Source organism: Ochotona curzoniae, unplaced genomic scaffold, assembly GCF_017591425.1.
Source record: "Ochotona curzoniae isolate NIBS_2020 unplaced genomic scaffold, NIBS_Ocur_1.0 contig_66, whole genome shotgun sequence".
NCBI lineage: Eukaryota > Metazoa > Chordata > Mammalia > Lagomorpha > Ochotonidae > Ochotona > Ochotona curzoniae.
The window spans coordinates 15,079,263-15,087,659 of NW_024466512.1; the positions used below are offsets into that span (position 1 = coordinate 15,079,263).

The 8,397-nt window shown below is 45.8% G+C and overlaps 1 non-coding gene across 1 annotated transcript; it reads left to right on the forward strand.

Moving 5' to 3' along the window:
• The first annotated feature begins 202 nt into the window (after nucleotides 1-202).
• Nucleotides 203-308, forward strand: LOC121164402. The gene has a single exon (XR_005885077.1). It is a non-coding gene; the product is annotated as a U6 spliceosomal RNA (small nuclear RNA).
• The last annotated feature ends 8,089 nt before the right edge of the window (nucleotides 309-8,397 follow it).

Genomic DNA, 8,397 nt, shown 5'->3' on the forward strand with positions numbered 1-8,397 from the left:
ACAAGCAGATAGAAGATCGCTTTCTCTCTGTGTCTATTCATCTCTTCCTGTAACTCTTTCAAATAAATAAATAAATAAATAATAAAATTGAAAAATTGTTAAAGCAGATCCTGCCAAACTTTTAAAGCAGTTATTTATTTGAAAGAAAACTATATTATTAAGTTTGCAATATTGCAAGTGCTTTAACAAAATTAGTGAATTTGTGCTCGCTTCGGCAGCACATATATAAAATTAGAACGATACAGAGAAGATTAGCATGGAACCTGCGCAAGGACGACATACAAATTAATGAAGCTTTCCATATTTTTTTAAAAATAGTGAATTCATTTTAAAAAGCAAATGCCTAAATAAATATGTTTGGGTCTATATATATACACACACAAACACACATATACATAGGTATAAGACATATATGTTAGGAATGTGTAATTCATTCCCCAAATCAGTATTTTACTTAATGGCAAAATACGTGAGGGCAAGCACAAGATAAGGATGGTGTACGTGCAGTATCATTTCATATAATATTACAGATATCACCCAATGCAGTTGACAAGAGAAAACTATTAGAGGCATACAAATAAAAAATGTGGGCCCAGCACAGTAGCCTAGCAGCTAAAACCCTTGCTCTGCACATGTCATGTTCCCACATGGGTACTAATTCTAATCCTGGCAGCCCTGCTTCTCATCCAACTCCCTGCTTGTGGCCTGGGAAAAGCCTGGGACACCCTAAAACCTTGGGACCCTGTACCCACTTGGGAGACCTGGAAGAAGTTCCTGGCTCCTGTCTTCAAATCAGCTCAGCTGCAGCCATTGTGGCCACTTGGGGAGTGAATCAGTGGACGGAAGATCTTCCTTTCTGTCTCTCCTCCTCTCTGTAACTCTGACTTTCTAATAAAAATAAATCAATCTTTTAAAAAATTGAAAATGAAAAAGTAGTAAAACTATATTTGTAGAAGACATGACAGTGTATTTGGAAAATCAAAGTTATCAGGATAAAACTAGCAAGCAGAATATTTATGTTGACATATACTTGTACAATTATACACAGACACACAGATAATACAGAAATACAAATGTGTAAATATGTTTCTATTTACATAAAATAACCAACTAAAGAAGATAAGGTAAGAGAAGATTCTTTTTAATAAAAGCATAACTTGAATAGGTGCATCTCCGACAACAGTGAGGAAGGCCATTGGGGTACCCACAGCTCATATTGGGGCCTGGGTTCTAGTCCCAGCTCCACTTCCAATTCCAGTTTCCTGCTAATGACACCCTGGAAGGCAGTAGACAATGGATGGGAGATCAGGCTGGGGCTGAGTTTGGGACTCCTGGCTTTGGCCAGACGTAGCCCCAACCATCCTGGCACCTGAGGGAAGGACTTTCTCTCTCTGAATTTATATGTGCATGGACATCTATCTTTCAAATAAAAATAAAGCTAAGTTTTAAAAATTGAAAGCATATTACTCTTTAGGAACAAATAGGGAAGATACGTGTGAATACGTGAGCGTTCTGGAATGATCTGTCAGGGAGATCCAGGGGGGGCGGCATGAGCATCTAATAGGCTGCCCTGTCAGAGGGAAGACAGCCCGATCCACAGTGGGCAAGCACGGCTCTAAAAATGGCCACCCAGGTAACTGATCTGGAATGCCTGGGTGTCACGAGCCCAGGCCCCATGAAAGGCTGTGGGTGCCACCTCCTGGCTTGGCAAGCTTGCCTCTGGCTCCTGGTCCCTTGTCCTTCCGGGCGAGGAATCTGGCAGCTGGCCTCAGTGTGGCAATGTGCTTGGCTCTGTACTCCCTTCTAGTATCACTTTTTCTGCAATAAAACTTTTGCTTTGATCTGCCTGAATGTCGAGTGTTTTATTTGCTACCACTAAAATCATCAAAATCCTCTTAGTGGGAAACTTTACAATGCCACTTCCAAAAAGCATCAAAGCAAAACATCTGTCTTGTTCTTTGGTGGAACAATTCAACCTCAACATGATCTAATACCTCCCAAGATAAGGTATAATGGTAGCATAATCCATATAAAACTACCATTTGTTTTTTCTTAGAGAAATTGATTCTGGAATTCAAATCTTAAAAAAGACAAGAATAGTGATGTAAACTTCTAGGAAAGAAGAGCCGTGAGAAGAAATGAGGCTTGTCAAATCATAAAAGAGATTATGAAGGTCCTATAATTAAACCTGGTAAATGAACAGGCAGACAATTAGAATAAAATAGAAAGTACAGAAATAGACTTAAGTACATATGGAATTTAGCATAGGCTAAAGATGACACCGCAGGACTTGAAAGAAGGACTGATCCTTTTAATAAGTGTTGTTGGAGCAACTGGATGGCCATGTGGAGAAAGATAAACTTGGAGCCATTCCTCACATTGAACACCAGAATAAACTGCACATGCATCAGACAGCTAAGTGTAGAAAATGAAATCATGCAGGTACCAGAGGGAAACACGGAAGTTTAAACATTCGTTTCTACGTGGGAAGACATTTTCTGACTTCACATCCAGACACAATAAAAGATTGATAAATCTTACTCTGTAAAAATAAAGCAACACTGGCATGGCAAAAATGCAGTAAGTGAAGGCAAGAGACAAAAAAGAACTAGAGAGCGGAGAGCAGGTGTTTGGTGAAGTCTCAACACTGCTCGGTTCAGGTTCTGGCTCCACTCGGACTCCAGCTATCGATGCAAACCTTCGGTGACAACGAAAGTAAATGAATTAGCCACGTGGGAGACCTGACTCCGGTCAGCGCCCGATTCCTGCCTTCGGCCGTTGTGAACATTTGCTTAGTGAATCAGTGGATGAGAGTGCCGTCTCAAAATAAAAGCAGAAGTATTATTTAGAAGTCATGAGAGAATTTCTAGTGTTCTCGCCACCAACAAATAATATTTGAGATGGTTGTATATGCTATTTACACAATGCGTTCATTATACATTATAAAAATGTATTGAAATGCTATATCCTATAAATATATATATGCACATATATATATAATTTTATACCAATCAAATATTTTTAAAGGTTTATTTGAAAGGCAGAATGGTAGGCAGACACATACAGAGAGAGAGAAAGTGACAGAGACAGAGATATCTACTCTGTTGGTTCATTCTGTAGTGGCTGCAACAGCTGGGCGTGGGCCAGGCTCAAGCCGGGAACATGGAGCTCCACTTGGGCCACCGAGACAGGAGTCAGGATCTCACGTACTTCCTGCTTCCCAGGCATGCTGGGGTAGAGGTAGATCAGAAACTGAGCTGTGAAGACTCAAGCCAGCATTCAAATCTGGGATGCAGGGACTGGCATGGTAGCCTAGTGGCTAAAGTCCTCCCTTTGCATGAGCTGGGATCCCATATGGGTGCCGGTTCATGTCCCAGCTGCTGCCCACTTCCTATCCAACTCCCTGCTTGTGGCCTGGGAGAGCAGTTGAGGATGGTCCAAAGCCTTGGGACCCTACACCTGCTTGGGAGACCCAAAAGAAGCTCTTGGCTCCTGGCTTCGGATCAGTTCAGCTCTGACCATTGCAGCCACTTGGGGGAGTGAACCAGTGGATGGAAGATCTTCCTCTCCATTTTTCCTTCTCTCCATAAATCTGACTTTCCAATAAAAATTTAAAAATAAAATCTTAAAGAAAACATCTGGAATGCAGTTGTCTCTGCATACTGATGGCATCCGGGACAGTCCCAAAGATAATGTTAAAAAAAAAAAGAGATTTAGGGCCTGCCCTGTGACTCTAGGTAGGACTCTTCTTCCAACGTCCCGGAGGCTGCTGGCCTGCCCTGGCTGGTAAACTGACAGGTGGTCTGTGGCCTGCCAGTCATCCTCTCCAAAGGAAGACAAGTTACTGCCTGTGCAGCACCACATGCTCTGCCCTCTCCGGTTCTGCAGGCAGCACAGTTTTAGTGCACACAGGAGACACAGCCTGACTCATCTACTGAGTGTCAGAGCGGGCTCCCAGCCTTAACAAGGTGCTGACGAGGGAAGGCTTCTGTAGCCGGTCCAGGCTGTTGGTGCAGTGAACACAGCTGCTTGGGTCACGTAACATGGGAGCCTCTGGTAAGAAAGGAAAAGACGCAGGCCCAGTGCAATAGCCTACTGGCTAAATTCTTTCCTTGCACACACTGGGATCCCATATGGGCACTGGTTTGTCTCCCAGTGGCCCCACTTCCCATCCAGCTCCCTGACTATGGCTCAGGTAAGCAGTCAAGGACAACCCAAAGCCTCGGGACCCTGCACCTGTGTGGGAGACCCAGAAGAAGCTCCCGGTTCTTAGCTTCTGATCCGCTTAGCTCCATCCATTGCAGTCACTTGGGGAGTGAACGAGCGTGTGGAAGATATTCCTCTCTGTATATCCAACTTTCCAATAAAAATAAATAAATACTTCAAAAAAGAAAAGAAAGGAAAAGACGCAGCTAACTAACTGAGTCTACTGCAAGCCCTGGCAGGAGAATCACCACACAGACACCCAGAGGAGTGTGGCAAGCCATGGCATGGACAGCAGAGAATGCTACACTGTGTGAGACACCCAGGGATATGAGCTGACTTCCTGGAGACACAACCTCTCTCCTCCTGACGGCCATGAGTACCCAAGGCCTTCGAGAGGCACAGCTGTAACAGCCAGAACTGGGCTGAAGCCAGGAGCCAGGAGCTTCTTCGCGGTCTCCCATAGGGGTGCAGGGGCCCGAGCACTTGGATCATCATACACTGCATTCCCAGATTGTTAGCAGGGAGCTGGATTGGAAGTGAAGCAGCCTGGACTTGAACTGGTGCTAATATTGGATGCCAGCACCACAATTAGAGGCCTAACCTACTACGCCACAGCACCAGCCCCTCGGTAGGACTCTTTTTCCAATCTCATTCAGGTGGTCGGCCAAGTTCAGCTCCTTGTGACTGCAGAAGTCCCTGTTTTCTTGCTGGTGATCAACTGTGAGCCGCTCGGGACACTGCCTTCCTTCATAGGTAGCCTCCATCATTTTCTCCCACTATATTTTAATAAATTTTTAGAAGATATGTTTGTTATTATTTGAAAGGCAGATTTTGCAGAGAGAGAGTGTGTGGATAGATAGAAAGAGATCTTCCATCTGCTGGTTCACCCCTCAAAGGGCCACAACAGCCAGAGCCAATGATCTGAAGCCAAAAGCTTCTTCCAGGTCTCCCACACTGGTGCAGGATCCCAAGAACTTGGGCCATCCTTTGCTGCTTTCCCAGGCCGTACGCAGGGAGCTGGATGGAAACTGGATCAGCTGGGACATGAACCAGCACCCACATGGGATGCCAGCGCCACGAGGAGGAGGATCAACCCACTGTGCCAAGGAGCCAGCTCCCCTACCTCTTATATTTTAAACCCCTATGGCTTCCTCTATCCACCAGAGAAGTCTAATCAAAAGGGTGACATCTTATCACAATCACAGGTTCTGGGAATTTTTAGGAAGGGACACTCTCGGCGACCATTTCCGAAGGTATGAGAGCCCCAGCTGCCCATCCTATCCTGAGTAGAATATACTGCCAAGTCATGAGTTCAAAGGAGTCCAGGAGCAGTGTCCTTTGCGACAGAAGTAGTGCAGCAAGTCCGGGTGGGAGCAAGACTAGAGGGCACACCCAGGCTGCACGAGCAGGTGGCTTCCTCCTCTCACAGCGCTGCAGCCTCTCTCTCAGCTCTGGAAGGAGATCATGCAGGACATCCTTTAGGACCAGCTTACTGTCCTTTAGGACAGGGGAGGAAGCTCACCAGCTCACCAGCTCACCAGCTCACGGCTGGTCAGCTGGTGCACAGGGCCAACATTCAGCAGCTACTGCATGAAGCTCTAGTCAGTGGTGACTCTCCAAGAGGGCGGGAGGAAATCATCTCCATGCAGAGGGCTTCCGGTGGTCAGACCTGGCCATCCACTTGTGTGGAAACAGAAGCAGACCAAGACATGCAGACCCACAGGCAGCAGCCGTGGCTCAGCAGGTTTGATAGGGCCCTGGCACGAGAAAGATGGGCATACTGACCTGGGAATTCCAGGGAAGAGGCAAGAGGAGGACCCCTGTATCACAAGGGTATGTTCCTCAGGAATCATTCTTACTGTACGAGCTCAGAATCCAGAATAACTTGACCAGCTGAACTCGGCCAGCCAGTGCCATCAGCTAATCTCGTACTGTCACAATCAGTGTGTGAATGAAGTACCCAGGAGAGCATAGATGAAGTCCTTTGTGAACCCAGCAACTGGGGTCCTCCCAACTGGCTTAGCCGCTGCACAACTTAGCAGCCAATCAGCCAATATCAGAAACCAGAGCTGAGCCCCAGATGGGCAGGTCATCTTAGTGAGACCATTATTCTGCCTCCTGCAAGTGTGTGTGTGTGTGTGTGTTTTCCAGCTTTAAAACCAGCTCCAGCAATGAGTTCAGTACTGTGCCTCAGTAACATTCCTCTAGCAAATTTCTCTTTCAAACAAACCACTCCAGGAGCAGCTCCTCGGTGGCTCTTCTCTCTGAGAGATGCTCCTCTACCAGGGACTCCCCTTGGGCTGGCACTGACATCTGTCCCCCGTTCTCCTTTGGCTCCAAGGCGTCAGACCCTTGGCTGCCCAGCATCATGCCCGGGTCCCTCAAAGGAACTGCCATCAGTTTTTGTTGCAGGGGTATAGAAAAATGGAGCCATAAACAAGCATATTCTGCTTTTTTTCAATAAAAGGTTTCAAGGATAATATCCTGTATTAATTCAGTGCTGTCATGAAAAATTATTTTTCTAATTTACTTCCAAGAAAAGCAGTTTCTTCATAATAAAAGCTGTGCAACTTAGAATATTCAATTCTGACCATGGAAGCTCAGAGCCCCAATAAAAACCATTATAGCCAATGACTTAAGCCTTACAGTTAGTATACTGGCTTTTATTTATATATTTTATAATACCTACTTTTAAAATACATATATATACTATTTATGGGGATGGCATAGTGGCTCAGTGATAAATCCTACACCTACTAGTGACAGCATCCCATCTGGGCTTCAGTTCGTGTCCCAACTGCTCCACTTCCCACCCAGCTCCCGACTTATGGACTGGGAAAGAGCAAAGTATGGCCAGGTCCTTGGGACCCTGCATCTGCATGGGAGACCCAGAAGAAGCCCCTGGCTCCCAATTCCAGACCACCTCAGCTCTGGCTATTACAGCCACTTGGGGAGTGAACCAGTGGATGAAGGATCTTTCTTTGTCTCTCCTCTGTAAATTTGCCTTTCAAATAAAAGCAAAATAAATGTTTAAAAATTATCACTTATGGGCCCAGCTTAGTAGCCTAGTAGCTAAAGTCCTCACATTGAACACACCAGGATCCCATATGGGCACCAGTTCTAATCCCGGCAGCCCACTTCCCATCCAGCTCCCTGCTTGTGGCCCGGGAAAGCAGTTGAGGATGGCCCAAAGCCTTGGGACCCTGCACCCATATGGGAGACCTGGAAAAAGCTCCTTACTTCTGTTTTGGATTGGCTAAGCTCCAGCCATTGTAGACCGCTTGGGAAGTGAACCATCGGATGGAAGATCTTCCTCCCTGTCACTCCTCTGTTCTGTAAATCTTACTTTCCCATAACAATAAATAAATCCTTTTTTTAAAAAAAAATTATCATTTATTTTTACTTGAAAAGGCAGAACAGGAAATAAAGATATCATACCTCTGTTGATTCACTCCGCACAGGCTGTAACTGCCAAGGCTAGAGTAGGTGAAGGTCAGGAGGCAGGAGCGCTAGCCGGCTCTCCCATGGGGATAGCAGGGCCAACACCACCAGCTGCTTCCTGCTACCAAAGCAGGAAGCAGGGCTGGAAACAGGCAGGACGTGGCCCAGGCACTCCAATGGGACATGGACGTGTAAAGCAACAGCTTAACCTACTGCTCCCACCATTTAAAAGTTTGTAAACCATATTTTAATGCCGTTATTGTTAACTACCTCAAGTCCTTTCTTTTAAAAGGGCAATACAAACACACACACTAACCAACGCTAATACTGTTAGGCTGAAGTCAGCCCGTCCTTTCTTTGCTGTTAAGAGTCTAACAGACTAAATGGATACAAAGTTTGTGGACTGAGTTTGAGCAAGTTACATAATTTCTCTGGTTTAAGCCCTGACCTAAAAACAGACAATAATGACATCATCTTACAGGGCTGTTGGGAGAGTCAATGAGGTCACATTTACCAGGGACAGGACAAGTGCAGACACTGGGTCCAGGAAAGCCAACAGAGACAGCAGCACCAGCGCCATTATCCTAAGGACAGTCCGACAAGAGCATCGCTGCCTGACTGCCTTCTGATCCAGCAACCAAGGATGAAAATCTTATTACATGTGATGCCCTGGGGTGCAAGCATAGTTGTGGTTGCCTGACGTCCTAGGTTGTGCATAGGAGGAATTGGTAGCCACTCAAATCCTTCTGT